The sequence below is a fragment of the Anolis carolinensis genome, unplaced genomic scaffold, assembly GCF_035594765.1.
Source record: "Anolis carolinensis isolate JA03-04 unplaced genomic scaffold, rAnoCar3.1.pri scaffold_9, whole genome shotgun sequence".
Lineage (NCBI taxonomy): Eukaryota > Metazoa > Chordata > Lepidosauria > Squamata > Dactyloidae > Anolis > Anolis carolinensis.
Genome location: NW_026943820.1, coordinates 16,068,906 through 16,089,930, shown reverse-complemented (window position 1 = coordinate 16,089,930; position 21,025 = coordinate 16,068,906). Strand labels below are relative to the sequence as shown.

The 21,025-nt window shown below is 39.3% G+C and overlaps 1 protein-coding gene across 8 annotated transcripts in view; it reads right to left on the bottom strand.

Moving 5' to 3' along the window:
• The window catches only part of znf536 (zinc finger protein 536), a 486,877-nt gene that overhangs the window by 59,046 nt on the left and 406,806 nt on the right, over nt 1–21,025 (bottom strand). The window lies entirely within an intron of this gene.

The window sequence follows — 21,025 nt, the reverse complement described above, 5'->3', positions numbered from 1 at the left end:
GGAGATACAATTGAAATCATACAGAAACAGTTGGTCTCAGTTTGGTCAGAGGGGGAGAATGGAAGATGTGCTCTCAAATGGGGGGCACCTGCCTTTTCCTCCCACTTGAAGAACAACTAGATCTTCCTGGTGCAAATCACCTGTTTCTTTCCTCTACTAAGATAGAAGAACAGCAGCACCTCTCAGGGTTTGGCAGCTGCCAGGTGTGGAAACTCTATTTCCCATCAGAAAAGAGACTTAGGAATACATAAGCTGCACTTAAAATGTATATTTCACTAAGAGGATGCTGCCTTAGGAAGAAGACTGAGAGCAAATGAGATGCATTTTGACACAGGAATGGTTTCTCAATGCCTTTCTTAACTCTGAACTATGTGTGAAGAATCATTCCTTAATGAGAGAATAAGAGAAAACTAGAAAACAGCTTTAAAAAATCCTAGAAACTCCATGTTTCTGTGATATGAAGTGATGTCAGGACCCAGGCTGCAAGGCACCAATAACCATACACAGAGGCCAGAATCTATCTAATATCTTTATTGAAGGAATATATAAAGTTAATAAAAACAAGTGTAGAAAATAGTCCAGAATTAGACCTTTCAGGAAAGGTCAGAATTAGTCCAAAGAAACAATGTCCAATATGAAATATTAAGGTCCAAAGTTGTAATCCAAATAACCGAAACACTCACTTTGCCAAGCAAAGTGAGGGGAGATGACAAGGTCCTTTAGTCCATGAACTTGAGCAAGGCTAGGAAATAACTTGATACTTGAAACAAGGCTTGAATCGTGGAACAAGGTAACAAGGAACAAGAACAAGGTCCGTGGAATAACTTGGTAAAATCCGTGAAACAAGGCAAGGTTTAGTCCTGGGAAACAAGGCAAGGTCCGTAGGTAAACAAAGGCTGGGAAACAGGAGCGAAGGCTGGAAACCAGGACAAGGCTTGAGCAGGAACGAGGCTTGAAACGGAGCGCGCTGTCCAGACACAACTCGCTCCGGAGGCTGACGAATTGACTCCGCAAAGTTACTTCGCGGGTAAAACACCTATATAGAGTCTAACTTTCCCGCCGAAGCAGTTCTCTGGGAACCAGAAACGAAAGCTAAACTCTGAGGCCAGATGTTTGACTCCTTAAAGATTCTCACGAAAAGCAGGCTTAATTGGCTAAATTCTTAGCTGTTATTCTAGCACTCCTGCGCGAGGCTGCTTCCAAACCTCTCTGTTGTTTACAAAATTCATGGCGAGAGAACACAGGAGATGTAGGCTCAGGGTTTGTTTGACATACTTCTGGGACACAGCTTTCTTGCAGGTGCAAGGTTCCCAGATCTGCCTGGGAAAGATCTTGCTGAGAAGATTCCAGTTCTGACTGGGAAGGTAAAAAACCCAAGTTTTCTTCTTCATCAGGCATCACAATGTCATGAGCAGGACTACAAGGCCCATGAGTCATCACAAGTGATGACTCAAATATATGTCATAGGAGGATAACCTGGATGACTTTGTTTCTATATTAACCTAAACCCTCATCACCTTTGTCCAAGACAAGGATTTCTTGGAAGGAAGATGGTAAAAATTATTCGTGAAAAACATGTTTACACTTTTGTGGGAAGACAAGTCAATCCATTCACCTAAGCCCTACAAATCCCCTCCTTCAGCAAATAAGTAGCTTGGATCTTCCCAGTTGGTTTTAGTTGAATTTCAGTTCATAGAATAAAGATGGGAAACTCTTTTGGCAACACCTCTCACTAACTGTTTTTGGTGAGTGTGTCCAACAAAAAGTTCACAATCACACCAGTGGTAAGTTGAAAGGTGTGAGGAAGGTCAGTGATCTACACTTTGAGGACTTGGCCTTGCTTTCTAAGCAGTCTTTCATAATAACACAAGTCTGTCACATGGCGGATAAAAAATTTAAAGAAAATTGTCATCTTTTCTTCTTTGGCAATCAATGGAAGGTCTCAGGTTAATATTCAACATGGCAGCCTAAGCCAAAGCCTGGTGGATGAAACAATTGATTTGTATAACATTATGTGACAAAATCTGAAAAAGGTTTTGTTCGTAGTTTGAAAGTCTTATTTCGTGTTTAATTGTGTGGTTCTTATTTTGAAAGTGGTTGTTCTACTCCAGAAACTTTGTTTTTGTGGCTGCCACAAACTATGTTGAATTGGTTGAGACTCTATCTGATATTAATTGAAAAACTAGAGCAAAATGTGCTGCAGGATGTCCTTCTCGCAAAAACAAAGTTTTGGCAGTTCCACAAGTCTTTTCCATGTTTTAGTGCTAGAACCAATTAGGACATGACATTTATAACCCAGGAACAAAAATCATATTACATACATAAGTGATAATCTAACTGTCTAATCCTTGGTGATAAAAGAAGTACATGCAGGGGATGTTCACAGGGTACTGTAGCCCATATTTCTTTCAGCCCATACTCTGCATACTTGTCTATGTATTACTTTCATCCACTGGGGAATGATCCCTGTAATATGTTTTCTATCCCCCAGTAATAATATTTAGTAAAACTCAAATAATAATTAAGAATCACCCTGAATATTCCCTAGTGTTACCGGTAGTCAACAGCAATATGGAGTCAACTCAGGCCCAATCTACACTGCCATATAAAGTCCAGATCATCTGCTTTGAATTAGATTATATGGTGGTGTAGACTCATATAATCCAGCTCAAAACAGATAATCTGGATTATTTGCTTTGATCATATGTATAATATGACAGTGTAGATCCAGGCAAAGCTAACTGTTTGGTAACACCAACTCACATGATAAACACTGCAAAAGCATACTGATAGCTGGCAAAACTTCCAATGGAGATCTAGGTTCTATGAGAAGCCACGCATTATGGCTGGCATCCTGTTCTGAAGTCATGACATAATTGAAGGTGGAACTACAATTTCCTAATTGATAGAGATTTAAATGTACAATTGTGAACTGCTAACATGACTCCAGAAATCTACCTTTGGCAACAGCATGGACAAAGAATGACCCATCAATACTGTCATATAGAATCCAGAATATCTGCTTTGGCAGTGTAGACTCATATAATCCAGTTCAAATCAGATATTCTGGATTATCTGCATTGATAATCTGGATTCTATGGCAGTGTATTTCCAGCATGAGACACTGAATACTGGGCTGCTCAGAAACAATGCTTTCCACATTCTCCTAGTTGAAGGGAGTCTTGAGACGAGCATTTGTGGCTGGACCTTGAGGAACTGTTTCTTCTTAAAGAGTTCCACAGCCAGGAGAGCCAGGCCTGTAGCTGGGGGGGGGGGGTGGTATTTAGGGGTTCAACCCCCGCCCTGAAAATTTTCAGGTTAAAAAAACCTGGTTTACTCATGAATTTCAACTGGTTAACCAAATCCCCATGCTAAGTCTATGAGACGCAAAAAATTAAGAGTCCCTCCAGGCACTATCTCAAGCAGATATTGACAGGTCTGTAGCGGGGGGGGGGGGGGGGGGTGTTAGGAGTTCAATCCCCCCCCCCTTAAATTTTCAAAAACCACCCCCGAAATTTTTTTCTGGCTACAGCCCTGAGGAGAGCACTGCAGAAATTGAATGGAAATTAAATGGCATTTTATGGGGAACAATATGAACAGGGTAGTTATGATGCCCCCTCCATATCCACTGTATTTCGTTCTTTCCTCAGTCAAGTTTTCCACGTTGTGGTGAGTGGATGCAAGTTGTAAGAATGATGGCTGCGGCAGCAAAGATTCAGAGGGAAATCGGACCCGCATGATGCCTTGTGATGCCCCAGGAAAGGAATGGTGCAGAGGCAATGGACAAAGAGGCAATGGCAAAAGGAAATGCAATGGCAAGCACAGACAAGTATATCCACAGAGAAAGGAGGAGGAGATACAAAGACAGGGAAGAAGATAGACGTATTCCAGAACATTCTACAGAATGAGAACAGAGCTGCACATGATTATGGCATGCAATTGCAGAGCTACTTTAAAAAGGAAGAGAGGCAGATGGAGGAAACTGGACACCAGAGATGAATCGCAATGACGATGAAAACACACATATTGCCAAAAATATGGGAGAGGAGGAAGACTTTGAAAGAGTTGAGAGAGACGAAGAGAAGGGAAAGTCAGGTTTTTAACAAGTGTATTTTGGACCAGAATGAATAGTGTATTCATTTTTAAAGGGGTGGATGATAAATAGGGGTTTTAGCAAGTGTAATGGAATCTAAAAATAGATAATAGTATATTCATTTATTTCTTTTGGAGATTTCTAAATTGCCTTTCTACAGATGCAACTCACAACATATTTAAAAATATACATATAAATATTAAAACCATTAATTAAATTTTCATATATATAATTTCAGATATAAAAAAGAAAGGTAGAAGGGAAGAGGTCTTTAAATTAAAACATTTTGATCCAGAAATAGGGAACAGCACTATAGATATATTTAAATGATTTACAGACAAATATATCCAACTTGGAAGCTACTAAAAGAAACATATTTATATCTCTCACATAAGAAACATAACTTCTTTGACTATTATTGGATTAAGATGAGGGGTGCAGAAGGTGAAGATTTAAGATACCCCAATTGATGGTACCATTTTTACCCATCATGGTTGGGATGTTTCTACGGCAAACAACTAATCCAGGAAGTAGATCTGTTTATCTTGAGTGTTATTGTCACAGATTCGGTCCCAAATAAGTATGCTACTTAAATACCTATGATGGTTGAAGACTTCAAGAGCATAGCTTGCTTCCTACAAGAGTAGATATTTTCAAAACACAGCTCTCAGAATCCTCCAGAAAAAACATGCAAGTATTCATAGAGTCCACAGAATTCTGAGAGATGTTACTTAAAAAGTAACTGTTTCAAGTTCTATGCCAGGGGGGCATTTTAATTATACTATGTAATTTTCTGTTCCTGTTTAATTGGGTGGTCCTTACTTTGAAAGTACAGTAGAGTCTCACTTATCCAACACTTATACAACGTTCTGGATTATCCAATGCATTTTTGTAGTCAATGTTTTCAATATATCGTGATATTTTGGTGCTAAATTCATAAATACAGTATTACTACATAGCATTACTGCATATTGAACTACTTTTTCTGCCAAATTTGTTGTCTAACATGATGTTTTGGTGCTTCATTTGTAAAATCATAACCTAATTTGATGTTTAATAGGCTTTTCCTTAATGCCTCCTTATTATCCAACATATTTGCTTATCCAACATTCTGCCGGCCCATTTATGTTGGATAAGTGAGACTCTACTGTAGTTCTAAAAATCCAGACACTTCATTTTTGTGGCTGCCACAAACTAGGTTGAATTGGTTGAGACTCAATGATGAGATATTCATTGAAAAACTAGAGCAAAATGTCCTTCCCACAGAAACAAAGTTTTGGCAGTTTAATAAACATTTTCCATGTTTTCATGATAGACCTAATTAGGAAATGACATTTATAACACAGGAACAAAAATCATAGTGTTACACGGTGTTATACTTCCAACATTGACCAAAGGGAGAGTGTTCCTTTTTTTTAGTTGAGAATATACTTCAATATGGACCATATTTCCCTCTGTATTTCAATATTCTGCCTCAACACTTCATTATCTGCTCAATTTAGTAGGTAGGGTTTTGTCTATTAGCTATGGGGAGATGAGAGGATGGGATGCTAGAATGTGAATGTTTTGCAAGATTTGGCCCCAGAGCCCCGGTGTCAAGGGGCCAATCCCTGGAGCTTGCGCAAAGCCTTTCCGCTCTTGTCTCCCAGGATGCGTGAACGGCAGGATGTGTGTTGTTTGGAGAGGGACCTCTTGGGAGCCACCGTGAATGGCTGCTTTTAAGCTCTCTGCTTTGGAAAAGGATGTGCCCCCTCCTCGTGATTTAATACCCAATCTGTGGATTTTAATAACCAACAGCACCACTTACCAGCCCATCTATCATCTTATATCTTTTGCAGCTGTTGAAAGACAATGTTAGTGCTTTTAAAGCAGTCTCATCATAGATTCAAAAAGCCTAACACAAAAAAATTGGCAAACAAAAAGAGCCATATGCCTACTTGACCTGGGATACATAAACCTGTTGTTCAACCCAGAGAGAGGGATTACAGCATTACTTTTTACTAAGTTGCTTTTCATATGGAAATTTCTTTTCACAGCAGAGATCTGCATTTAATGGCATCAATATGGGGGGGAATCTCTATTTTTAGTTCCCTGATCATGGACATATAGATTTTTATAGTGTCTGCAAGCATGCATTAATGTTAATTTCACAATTCTCCTTTGTATTTTGTTAATGTCACAATCTGCTGTAAAACCTTGCCAAGTTTCTTAACTGTCATGTTAATTCCAAGACCTATTCTGCTCTCTTTGACATTTCAGGACAGAACATGGCAGTAAAAATAGATTAAAAACAGCTTATAAGTATTATAAAATCAGGAACTTTGCAGATGGTGGAATTAGATCTGCTCAGTAGAAATCCAACAACTCAGAGCACAATAATATTAAAAAATGTGTATTCATTCAGAAGGTAAACATCTCTCTCTTTTTTGCCACAATAGCACACTGCTTTCTTAATGGGGACGGAGAAACACAAATAAATCCATATGTAAGAAAGTTATTTTCTTTTAAGCCGTGCTCTGAATCTGTATGATATATCCATGTCGGTATTACATTTCAAACGCTTTCTGTACTGTATAAATAAAGGGTATAATAAGAGCTAGATTTCATTTCTGTTTGGTTCAAGGTTCACACAAATTATTTCACACAAGGGATTTCTATGAAGACTTTTTTTCTCCGGTGTCAAAAGAAATACATTAATATTCTTTAGCTATTAAATGACAATGTCACACGGTAAAAAAAAATGCGGGAACAGACAGGAAACTAGACACTTTTTCCCACTGATTGGCAAAGAATGCAAACTTTTTCGAACGTTCGTGATCCATTTCAAAGGGGCGCTTTTGCTTATTTGTGCTTTTGCAGGTTGCAGGAAGCTTAAAATCAGCTAATCGGAAAGTTCTACAAACTTTAGAAGAAACGTGTTAGGATTCTTTTTAAGAAATCTGTATCATAAAAAAGGGAGTGGGGAAAAATCCCTTTCCTCCTTTTTCTTTAAGGGGTACTTATTATTTCCATCATCCTTGTTGAGTTGTTGATGAATAGCTCACATCGTTTGCCAAACTCCACCTATTCTCTTTTTTTCCAAATCCTTTCCTCATTATTTACTCAGTCTTTTTCCCACAGCCCAGACAGCCTGTCAAAGACGGCTTAAAGAAAACACTGTATTAACGTTAGGAAATAGCATTCAGTTCTCAATTGATCTCCTAATACTTAATGTTGAAATGATAATTGGCGGAGCCTTCATTGAAAAATAAAGTAAAATCGACGCAAAGGAGGGAGAATAAAAACCTTCATTTTCCCCCCAATCATCTTCACAGAGGTATTATCTTAGTTGACGCATTTAGAGAAACCAAACAGATAGTTTTTCATTTCATTTTTTAAAGGAAAAAAATGCCTGCCCCCATCTGCTGGAGATTGCAGCCCACAATTCTTTTCAACTGACATAATCCAGATTGATTCGTTCAGCAGATAAAATTCCAGCCACTTCTGCCCTTTATAGGAGCAACATAATACCAGTCTTTATTCAGTAACAATGTAACATAATGGGATCAGAATGTGCAAAATGACGGTTCTTATATTACTGGGACATACGCGGGTTCCAAAGCAAGCTGGGCCTTAATGTAAAAAATCATTATGCCAGATTATTGAAGTGGCCTTTGCATTAACAAGGTCAAAGCAAGCCTGTTTTCTGCTGTTTTGAAAGGACAGAAAATGCACACAACGCTCCCGCCTCTGCTGCCCAACCACCACAAAACCTTGTTCACTAATATCTTGATTACAGTTGTGACTCCAAAAAGAACAGAGGAAAAATGTGGACAGAAGAAAATGTTGTGTATTCATAAGTAGCCCAACAGTTAAAAGTATTTTCTTCCCCCTCCCCAAGAGAGCTGTTAAATCTATTACACAGTAAACCACATACATACACATGGAAATCTGAATTTCAAAGGTTGTCATGTAAATTGCCAAAGCTGAATTTTTGGTACCCTGTCATATGGAATGAATTTAAAAGGCCTTCAAAGATGCTAACTTGCTGCATCTTTTGAGCAAGTGACAGACGGAGAGCTGTTAAGAGTGCAGCTACAGGTGTTTAAGGGCTGTGTGCAAGAAGGACAGCTTCAGGAGGACCAAAACATGGAAAATGATCCTAAAAAAGAATAAATCTGTCCCCCAATGAAGTTGTCCTTCAATTCCCAAATTCAATGAATTACAGTGAGATGCTTGAAATGGTTCGCTCCTAGAATTCATATATTTGCTGTGTTCACCTTCCCCTGGTAACTTTTCTTGGGATACTAACGTATATTTCTAAATGCTCAACTGCAGTTTTTAGTTATAGCAATGTTGGAAAATGGATGAGGGGAAATGTCATTGTGGGGATCAGAATTCTTATTTTTGGGGAAAAGGATATCCTTGATGGTATGTATAGCCATCATTTTTGGTTGTGCCTTTCTCAACACTTAGCATTTTGAGTGTTCAAAATATGTCACCTGAATATCCTCGTTGAGAGGGTAACAATGTTATAAGGTTGATCAGCATTCTCATTTTAGTCAGTGGGGTTAAAAGACTGTTGATGTTTAATAGGCTTTTCCTTAATCCCTCCTTATTATCCAAGATATTCGCTTATCCAAGCTTCTGCCGGCCCGTTTAGCTTGGATAAGTGAGACTCTACTGTATATCTTTACAGAGAACAATTCATGGAAATAAATCTAACTGACATATGAATCATGACAGATGAATCAAACATTTGAAAAGCATCACAGGATGAATCCCACCATCTTCCTTAGTTTCTGATGTTCCTGGAGCATCTGTTTACTGGAGCTAGATGTAGTCTTGCTCTGGTCTAGCATAAGCAGTTCTTACTATCTTAAGGGGGATAATCTTCTTGACTTGCGGATCTCTTTATCTAAACCCCTATGACAGCACAAGACTGCTGGGTATCAGCAAGAATTCAAAATCGTAATAATCTTAAAACTGATTGCACCTGGGATGTTTGAATACTCAAGTGCATCTTAGATATCCAACTGACAGAATTCAATTATAAAACATATGGGCTTGAAACCTACAATCAATATAAACCTTTTAGAGCTCCACAGTCCAACATTCATATAAATTAAATATTTGGTGAGAAAACAGTTGATTGAATAATTGGATACAGTTATAAAAGCCACCGTTTGAGGGTACATACTCTAGAAGGTGGGATAGAAAACTATAAAATGAATAAACAACTTAGATAAAGTAAAGCCCTCAACAGAAAGAAAATGGGCAACAAGAACGACATATGTGCTGTCGAAGGTTATAAATGAATGATATAAATACTTTTCAATAGCCCAATGTTTTATTGGAATTTTTTTTAAAGGACAAGAAGGCATAATACTTATTTCCCACATTTTATACTAACTGGTAAAGGTAAAGGTAAAGGTAAAGGTTTCCCCTGACGTTAAGTCCAGCCGTTGTCCATAGACACTTCCAAGGTCATGTGGCCAGCATGACTGCATGGAGCGCCGTTACCTTCCCAGCAGACCTATTGATCTACTCACATTTGCATGTTTTCGAACTGCTAGGTTGGCAGGAGCTGGGGTTAACAGCGGGCGCTCATTCCGCTCCTGAGATTTGAACCTGGGACCTTTTGGTCCGCAAGTTCAGCAGCTCAGCGCTTTAACACACTGTGCCACCAGGGGCCCCAACTGGTACATTTTTAAAATATTTGGTTTTTTAAAATGTATTTTTAACTGGTACATTTTATCTGAATGGAAATCCATAACACCATGGTTCCAACCCTATATCTAAGATTCTAAGACATAGTTATAAATTCTAGACATGGCAATAAATCTAGTGTCAGTCCATTGTATCAATTACAGATTCTCTCCAAGTTACAAACATCCGATTTACAAATAACTCACAGTTAAGAATGGTATGAGACCACACAGAGTGAAAGAAATCTTCAGTTCAAAAGGAAATCCACTCCTGGTAGTGCTCTTATAGTGGGGGAAAGTTATCTCAACTGAAGCTTTCTCTCCAATCCTTGTTTCCACAACAAGCCAAATTTTCCAAAATCCAATTCTCACAGGGACAGAAAGTGAGGTGAAATCTAGGGGCACAGACAGCAAAGGAAACACCCCATGAGTGCTCAACCCTGCCCTATGTGATCCAAAGTTTATACTATCTATCTATCTATCTATCTATCTATCTATCTATCTATCTATCATCATAATCTCCTGCATGGTTTAGTGCAGTGAAACACGGGTTGCAGTATTGGCCTGTCTAGACAGTGGACTGTTTCAGCTTTCCACTCTCACCTCAAACAGTGGGGCTGCTCCATAGTATTTTCCAAAAAAATTGGTGCATTCCCTGGCTTGGAATAGCTCCAGAATGCTTCCGCAAGCTCAGCATGTCATCATGTTGGTTGGGGTCTTCCAGAAGCTCATACCCTTTAACTATCGCTATTGGGCATTGACGGGTCTGATCATTGCCCTGCCACCTCACTGTTTCAGCTGTTCTTAAAATGTCCCAGTTTTTCTCTCTTCATCCCACATCCCTTTTTGCCCTCTGCTTATTTCAGTAGCTGCAGATTGAGTTCAAAGTGAAAAAGTAGAATGCAGTCAAGAGGAGGGGGTAGGTTTTTGCCTTTCCCTGTAGACTGAGGCAAAAGCAAACTGCTGCAGCCTTTCCTAGCTGGTGTTTTATTTCTCAATAAAATCTAGAATATCTTGGCAACAGGTGAAATGTTAGAAGATATAGTCCAAATATGTAGTTCATTCAAGCTACAGTTTACATGGCCTCCAGGACACATTGTGCAAATTTATCTAAATATGAGTAATTCTGAAAGTGTCAAATCAAGTTCCCCATTTGGGATTTCCAAGTCTGTGGAGATCTTGGCGTAGTCATGCTCCAGAAGAAGGAAGTATTCCTTGAACATAATTCTTATTTTTGATACCTTTCCCGGCAATTATTCTCATCCACTAATTGAAAAGCTGGATGATCCAGCATCATCCATTCTTTTACATGCTGGTTTGTGAAATTTCAATACAATATAAATGGCACAAATACAAACCCTCTGCAAACTTGCTAAGTCTGTGAAACTTTTCCCTCTCTGTAGGACTCATGTCTTTCACATTCTTTCACATTCACATTGTGGGGACCACTACAGGTAATGGTGGGAAAGGAAGGACAATAGGAGTTAAATTTTAGTACCTATCCTTCAGACAACCCAAATGCAAACTCACGTCAGGGCAATTCTGTATGATGAAAATAGAGAAGACAAGCCCTAATTAGCAGAGAGAGAAAAACTCAGCTCTTATTTGATTGGTGCTTCAGATTACAAGATGTGTTGATTGATAATGATTAATATAAAACTTTCACATTTTCATTGAACAATCAAATGTTTCTTTTTTATATGATTGCCATCTTATAATTAAGCATTAAGAAATTAGTGCAGTGAGTTGTCATCACAAATCAGGTGTTCTCTGGGAGATGCAAATGAAGGTTGAAGGAGGGAAAAAAAAGATGATATATAATCTTTAACCTCCAAGTCAATGAGCCACAATCAATGCTTTTTCAGTGGACAATTATGTTTTAAAGTTGCTTTTGTGGGCTACGACTCTCAGAATTCTCCCGCAGAAATGGGCACTACAGTGGGAACTGTCCAATCCACCTACTTTTCTATGCCATGGTTCTAGATAGTTTGGTCCATCTCACAAACTTCTATAACAGAAAAAGATACCTGTACAGTCAATATTTTTCTGCTTGAGGCCAGTAGAAAATCCAAGCCTAATTATCAATATAAAATTTTGATTACTGATAACACTATGCCAGATTTTAAGCATTAATTTTAAACCTGTGACCTGTGTTTTTATTTCTGACCTGTATATTTAATATGTATTTTACAGAAATACATTTTAATATGTATCTTTTATAGAACTACTTTTTAATATGTGTGCTTATAGAATTTTTGCAATGTTTTGTGTTTTGACTGTGCTGTGACCCGCCTCAAGCCGCGACGAGAGACAGATTAAAAAAATATTATTATTATTATTATTATTATTATTATTATTATTATTATTATTATTATTTAACATGATGCTTGTTCTTGGATTATACATGTCATTTCCTAATTGGTTCTATCAAAACATAAATATGGAAAAACTTTGGTTTTGCAGGAGGGACATCCTGAAGCACATTCTGCCATAGTTTTTCAATGAATATTAGAGTCTCAACCAATTCAATCTAGTTCATGGCAGCCACAAAAATGAAGTTTCTGGAGTGTAATAACTACTTTCAAAGTAAGAATCGCACAACTAAACAGGAATCATACTTTCAAACCAAGAACAGAACATTTTTCAAAAATTGTTACATAATGTAAATGATGCAATTGACTATCACTGCACAAAGGAACTTAGCTATACTCTTACTATGGACTTTATTGCATGATATAAATATCATGTGTCTATCGTGACAACAGGGATAGTGGCAACCTACTGAGATGGTGACTGTTTCTATCATACCTCAAAGTATTGTGCACAAAGTATTGTGCAGTAGCGGTGCAGCTGCAGCAGTTTCTAGATGACACAGCCGGACTGGATCCTTTCCAGTCCGGCTTCCATGCGGGGCATGGGACAGAGACTGTATTGGTTTCCATCACAGATCATCTCCGATGCCAGCTTGACCAGGGCGGGTCGGTGCTGCTTGTGTTATTGGATCTCACAGCAGCATTTGACACAGTCGATCACCATCTTCTAACCCACCGCCTTGCCGTTGCTGGAGTTAGGGGGACAGCTTTAAATTGGCTGGCCTCCTTTCTTCACAACCGTGGACAGCGAGTGGAGAGGGGAGGCCTGGTCTCTGAGAGGTCCCCTCTACATTGTGGGGTTCCTCAGGGGGCCATTCTCTCCCCTCTGTTGTTTAACATCTATATGCGACCACTTGCTCAGCTGGTCCGAGATTTCGGGCTCAGCTTGTGTTAAAAATGGAGGGCCGACCGGAGTCTGTACCCGACAGTTTTCGTCAGTGCCTCGAGGCCATTATTGGATGGTTGCGTTCCAGTAGGTTGAGGGTGAATCCAGCAAAGATGGAGATCCTATGGCTGGGCCGACCAGGCAGTGGGGATATCCAGTTGCCAATCCTGGATGGTGAAGTGCTACGCCTGTCTCTACTGGTAAAGAGTCTGGGAGTCCTCTTGGATCCTTCATTGATGATGGAGGCCCAGGTCTCCGCCGTTACCAAAACTGCCTTTTTTCATCTTCGGCAGGCTAGACAGCTAGCCCCCTATCTATCTAGGGACAACCTGGCTACAGTGATCCAGGCTACAGTCATCTCGAGAGTGGATTACTGTAATGCCCTTTACATTGGCCTTCCTGTGTCGGTGTTCCGGAAGATCAAGTTGGTGCAAAATGCAGCTGCCCGGCTCCTTGCGGGAGTCCCGATAAGATGCCACATAACACCAATCTTACGGCAGCTGCACTGGTTACCAACTGAGCACCGGATCACTTTCAAAGTGATGGTGCTTACCTTCAAGGCCTTACATGGTCCAGGGCCGATGTACCTGAGGGACCGCCTCACTCCCTACAAACCCCAGAGATCCCTCCGTTCTGAGGACCAAGACCTACTGGAAGTCCCCAGTTTTAAGACTTTGCATCTAACTGCAACTAGACGCAGAGCCTTTTCAGTAGTGGCACCATCTCTCTGGAACACCTTGCCACCTGAAGTTCGTGCCTTGCGGAACTTGTTGGCCTTCTGCAGGGCATGTAAGACACATCTGTTTCGACAGGCTTTTGAGTTCTGTTGTTGATGTTTTAAAAGGTGCTTTTAGGATGTTTTTAAAGATGTTTTTAAAGATGTTTTTAAGATGTTTTTTAAAATTGTTGATTTTAGCCGGTTCTTGTAAGCCGCTCCGAGCCCTAGGGGAGTGGCGGCATATAAGTTTGATAAATAAATAAATAAATAAATAAATAAACTATGACACTTTGGCAGTCCATGGTTCTACAGCCACACTTCCCCTAAGGGACACAGCTCTACCCCTCTTAGTTTTGCCACTCTGGTTTTTCTAAATCTTTCATTGCTGTGAAGGAAGAATGGGGGAGAAGGGCAATTCCACTCTCTTATATCACCCTGGATGAAGCAGATATGCCATATTGTACAAGGTAAGTATTGGGACCATGGGGTGCTCTGGCACTATTGATGAGCTTTCCCATACATGGCTGAGGATCAGTTTATTTGGGGGAAATGGCAGGTGGTACTGGGTTGCACAGTGTCATCTAATCGAAACCATTACCAAAGCAGACAGTCCTACTTCAATACCACTTTACCACTTTTGTGTGTTGCTCTGTTCTATCCCGAATTTACCCATTTCATTTTCAGAGGGGAAAAAAAAGGCTTACTCTCGATATACGGAGTCAGCATGCAGATGGCATTGCTGAGTACCTGACAACACCTAGCACATGGTCCATTGCCAGGTCTTGGCTCATTTCCTCCCTCTTCATAATAGTACAGATTGAGTGTAAGAAGGAAGTCCAGTTTACTGTTAAAAACAGCAACAAGGAGGAAGTGGGCCAAACTGACTGGCCCATGGAAGATATTTTGCCCAGAAACCGCCAAATCATGAAGCCAGCAAGAAACAAAGAAGTCAACCAACATGTCATAATCTTCACACTATAGCACATGAAGGCCATGGGATTTTAGAATGTCTAGGCAATGCACTTTTTGTATGTTTCTTGAAAATAATGCTCCAGAAAATTCCTGTAACAGGAGCTCAATTGTACGCACTTACACAAAGGTCTAATCCTAAACTTCTAGAATCAAACAACAACCGGAAAAATTGTTGCTGATATGGATATAGTTTCTTCAACAAGGAAAGACACACTGTAAAGAAAATAAAGTCTTACAAATCTATGACATTACAAGCAAGTTACAAACATCTGACTTACATATGATTCATGGTTAAGAATGGGGCTGAGATAACAAGAAGTGAGATAAATCTCCCCCTCGGAAGGAAGGGAAATCCACTCTTGGAAGAATTGTTATCATGGGGAAAAGGGGTCTCCACTGAAGCTTTTTCACCATACCTTGTTTCCAAAACAAGCCAAATTTTCCAAAATCCAGTTATCACAGGGACAGAAAGTGAGGTGGAATCTTCTAAAGAGGGGAAGAGAGAGCAAAGGAAATACTACAGGAATGTTTACCCTTACCTATGCTATCCAAAGCTAAACAATATGGATATGTATCTGGAGTTATACTTAGAAAATGTCCCTGTTCTGACTTAAATACAAATTCAACCTAAGAGCAAACCTACACAACCTATCTTGTTCATAACTTGGGGACTGCCTGTATATGAGAATGGCATTGTTCCATGTAAACTATCAAAATAAAAAGTTTGAATTCTGACAAACTTGGGTTTTTTGTACAGCTCCGGTGCTGAGGCTGTGTCGAACTGACGTGTGTTTTATGTTAGGTCTCATAACAAAATGACAGGAGTTGCTGTCCACTGACAAAGCCACATGACAAGGAGGTGTCACACACCGACACGACAGATGTATTATTATCACTCTGCCACTTAGACAGGAGTGACATCTCCCAAATCTCAAGAGACAGCGCTGCGGACAAGGCAACCTGAATGTGCCAGCTGTACACTTAACAATATTGACAGTGAGTAGTTCTACTGACATCAGAGGCAAAGGAATGCTGGGGCCTATAGACACGGACAGTCCCTTTCATATCAAATAAAATGCCAAGAGATTTTTTTTTTTTAATAAAAAAGAGAGTAGTACCCTTGCTATTCAACACTTGGAATTGAATGCTTGATAAGACGCTGTCAACCTCTCCACAACACACCAAATAAAGACTACAGATGATAAGATGCAGTGTTTAAAATATAAACTCCTTAAAATACATTGCTATAGTTGAGCTTTTAAAAGAATTGCAGGTGCAGTTTATCATAGAAAATAAGGTTATAGAAACCTATCTCAAAGACATCTAGAAGATTGCATAATTTTATTCCTGTTACCTTTTTGTTATGCAACTTAGGCTGATGAAGAATTCTAGTAAACCTGAAAGATTACACATATTTGCAATATTTGGGTTGGTCCGGAAAAAGCTACTTCCCAATTATGGATTCCATTTTTATTCATCTGCCAACCTCTGTTTTTGATTTGGACATGAAACATTTGTTTCTGGGTTGTGTGTGTGTGTGTGTGTGTGTGTGTGTGTGTGTACATATAGTTAGCCTTCCTTAGAAGACTGGTGCTATCAACAACAATGGCTTTCCCTTGGCTTTTGTAATGCATGCAAAGGGATGGCATGAAAGCCATTGGTTCCAATTCTGAGTTTATGAATATGGTGAAGGATCTGATGAAAGTCCTGTTAGTATAGAGCTCTGTGTAGACACTGAAGAAGGCAAATTATGTCTACTCATAGTGTATAGTCCAGTGTGTGTGATGTTTTGTCTTTAAAAAGTTTATCACTGTCTTATGCAAAATCGTGTTTCCTTTGAAATAATGGAATATTTCATACATTGTGTAGGCAGTGAAAGATAGCTGTTTTGCATACAATTCTAAATAACCTGAATTAACTACACTTACTGAAAGGCATATATCTTTCCTTACACCCATCCTCTGCACCTCGTGAATCTATTATCCCTCTCATTGTGTCATTAGTCACACCATATTTTTCAACCAGGAAAAGCACAACTAAGCAAAATTCTGCTTCAAATGCACTAGAACTGCACAACACAAAGTGAAATCATTTTTACTTTAAGTGTTGAGAACAGAGCTATAACCCACCAGAAAGACTTGGTGTGAAATAATTTAATGAATTTGTTTCCTCACTTTAGGAATAGGCATAACGGATTCACTGCTCTCTTTCCTGGGCTTTGGTAACTTACAATTCTGTGGCTTATTCCTGACTCATGAAAATAGTATTTCTCAGTTATTGTATGTATTACTTCTTAAATGTATTCAATGCATGGGAATTGGGGAGGGGGGATTATAATGCCATTTGTCCCACCAGATGTTTTGGATTTCAAGTCCTACCATCCCCACCAATATAGTTAATAAAGAAATATGGGATGTGAAGTCCAGAAACATGCAGATGGTGAAAGGTACTGCACTTCTCAAGTGAAGTGCATTGTGTATGAAGCTCGGGGGGGGGGGGGGGGGTTAAAAGACAACTACCATGTCTTCTCTTTCAATACTTCAATGGTTATTTCTTTCTTTACTGTATTTATACCCCACCCTTCTCACCCCAAAAGGGGGTCAGAGCAGCTATGTATTTCAGTATGTCTTTGCTATGTATTTCAAGCATATTTTCTTTAAGAATTGCCTTATTTCCCAGGCGCCACATCACTAGGCATCATGTTATTTATATCCACTTTGCATTGTTGTTGAACTCACTCAACAGCGGAGCAAACTGATCCTTGTTAAGCATGGGCTGTGCCTTGTGTCCATATCATGGGTATTTATTTGCAAGAAGTGTTCTTCCTCTGAAGCTGAAAGAGTGTCCCCTGCCGAAGACCACTCACCCAGTGGATTTCCATGGCTGTGGATTCAAAAACTGACCTCCAGAGTCATAGTCCAATGCTCATATCGCTAGTCCACAAAGGTAAGCATAAGCCAACTTCATCCCCGTGGATGTCTGCTTTGAACAGTATGATGGTCGGCTTTTCCGACTTCTCTTCACGCAAACCAAAGCCATTCCACCAGACTTAATGTAGAGCTTGATGGAAATTGAAGGGCTTGATGGAAACTGGAGGTTGGGGAATGCTCTCCACCTTGGGAGCCCAATTGGTGTCAGTGTTGACTTCATTTTGTCAATAAGGTAAAACATGAATATTTATTAAAGCATTTAGGATTTAATGGTTATATCCATCTTGTGAATGTGCATAGCAAGTACACTTTTAGGTTTAGTTTTTCATTTGTTACTCTGTGTGTGTGTGTGTGTATCGCTTATCCCATCAGAAACATAATTTAGTGAAATATATTCACCTCCCTAGTATGATATAGAAGACTCTTCGATGCAGAGGTTCAATCCCAAGCTCACAGAGGGCACCAGGACTGGGAATTTGAGTGGTTTAGGGTGGTCATATCATAGGGCCTGCCCTGAGTCCCCAGTTTTGTGGGTCATCTCAAGGCAGAAGATGAGGATGTAAATTTTTCAGTAAAGGTGATTGCCTTCAATCACATTTTCCCCAAACTTTCCCATTTTTTTCTCAGAGTGTAAGGTCACCAAATCTCGGAATCTAGTCATTATGATAATTTCCAGATAGGCGATGAGTATTGGAAACTCTCCAGTTTTGGTGGGCTCAGCTTTGGTCAAAAGGAACAGCTCAGTGCAAATGTTCAGCTCTTTTAGTAGATCAGCACCTTGCTACAATCTGCAAAGCAGTTTCAACCTCCCTGTGGTGGTGGTGTCAACAGAGCTTACATTAGTCTCTGCTATGTATTCACCTTCCAGCAAACTATATTCAATGCCCCTTATCCTGTCTTTCTAAGTGGGAAGGAATATTTTTACATCTCACATTGATCTAGAAACATCCTCTTTAACTAAGAATTCTGTCTGAATTATCAAACTGGAACATATATTCTCTCTGTATATATTTGAATTATGAACTGTGAGTAGTTGAACGATTTGGGACCCACCTACCTTAGAGACCGCATCTCCCCCTATGAACCCGCACGTTCTCTTCGCTCGTCGGGGGAGGCCCTCCTCTCGCTCCCACCACCCTCGCAGTCGTGGTTGGTGGGGACGAGAGAGAGGGCCTTCTCCGTCGTGGCCCCCTGGCTTTGGAACTCGCTTCCTAGAGAGATCAGGCAGGCCCCTACCCTCCTCTCCTTCCAAAGGAGCTTAAAAACCTGGCTCTTCCAAAAGGCCTTTGACACTTAATTTGTTGTTGGACTGATCTATCTGCCCATTTTATAATAGCCCCATTTTTGAGGTGTTGCCAATGTTATTTTGCACTGTATTGTCATGAAATACCTTCCCCATTCCGGCACATTCTGTACTGGGTTTTATGAATTAGTCTTCTGTTTTAATATTGTATGCTTCATGTCGATTTTATCGATTGTTTTACTGATAATTGAGGTTTTATTGGTATAATTGTTTTATTTTTGTATCATTGATATTTGATTGTTTTATCGGGCTAGGCCCCATGTAAGCCGCCCCGAGTCACTTCGGGGAGATGGGGCGGGGTATAAAAATAAAGTTATTATTATTATTATTATTATTATTATTATTATTATTATTATTATTATAATATTATAGTTGGGGTTGGAACTTCAAATATAATGCTTAATGACTTCATCAATGGCCATTCCTCAGTCTCAATATTTCACTTGGAAATGGCAAGTCTGAAGCAATCTTCATGGTATTTAGGAAATGCTAGCTTCTACAGAAGGTGCTGCTCACCTTACTGTCCATATTTCAGCCAGGAGAGGGGCAGAAAGTAGCCATGTCCACTACTTTGCACATCACTTCAGGCTTGAGTCAGCCACACAACTACTACAGTATCACCAGATAAGGCCCTTACTGTTGCAAATGCTTCCTCTCTTTCTCATCCTTTACAACAATTTATCTAGCAAGTTTTCAGCAAATAGGTCCTCATGTAAATTGCGGGGCCACCTAGGTTCAATGTAAATTGCATGTGATGGGCAGATGAGAAACACCTAAAGGAATACACTGATTATAAATATTTCATTTCTTCTGTCTACTTGAGTTTTGTACAAGATATAGTGGCATATACATACACAATTATATAAAAATCTGTTGGGGTATTTGCTTCTCTATGCATACACCGTTTATTAGTGTCATTCTAATCATAAATACAATTATTTTTGAGTACTCTATTGCAAAAACCAATAAAGTAGGCCTCAGCAGAGATTCTGAAATTGTTTAACTTTTCTCTAGAAAAATATTAAAACACTATTATCACATCAATGAGAGGAAAAGACAGGAAGATAATAAAGTTATGTTAAACCTCCCTGTATGTACTCATGTGTGAAACAGTTATGTCTGGTCACATAATTGCAATGGTTCTGAGAAATATTTCATATTTTATAATGAACATTAAAAGAGTTTGTGGATCATTACTTTATATGAGTTCCAAAGTTATTACATAAAACCCAACAGGAATGGTTATAAATTATTTGATCCTCCAGTCTAGCCTTGGTAAACATAACACAAAAGTTAAACCATATCCGAGACAGCAGACAGGTTTCATGTCAGTAAGCAGGGTATATTTTTACAGTTAAAAAACAAAGCAGACATGTATGCACAGGAGTCCATTCATCATTTCCTTTTTGTTTGATGTTTGGACAAAATTGGATTCTGAAATTAACATAGAGCTATCACTCTAACAGATTTCATTTCAGTGATTTAGATAATCATGCTTAAGAATACAATCTTACAAGGAAATCTTAGAACATCTTACTAAAAGAGTAACAAACGTATAGCCCTCCTGATGCTATTGAACTCTCATATAATCCATAGGTGATGATGTGAGTAGAGGTCAGACATCTGGATAATCTCTTTGTTACCACCATGGAGACAAATAGGTCCTTGTCTAAATTATGGAGCACTAGCTCCAATGTAATTTACATATGATGGTCAAATATGGCAATGTTGAGTGTGATGCAAATGAAGATCAAAGTTCTCTTGTATGAAACGTCCACATCTTACTTAAAGCAGGAGTGGGGATTTTGCAACCTTCTGGGTGTTGCTGAACAACATTCACAGCATTCCTAATCTTTAGCAATGCTATGTAGAGTTATTAGGAGGATAACCATAACTGGAGTGTCACACAATGTCCATCCACCATAGATGACAAAGATTCCCTGCCAGTCTTACCACCACGGTGGCACAAATGTCGTTAGGCTATTAAAGGGAAGAAGTATTGTTTACATTCTCTAACTATTGAATCAGTGCAGTATGGGGAATAGAAGGAACGACTGAATCACA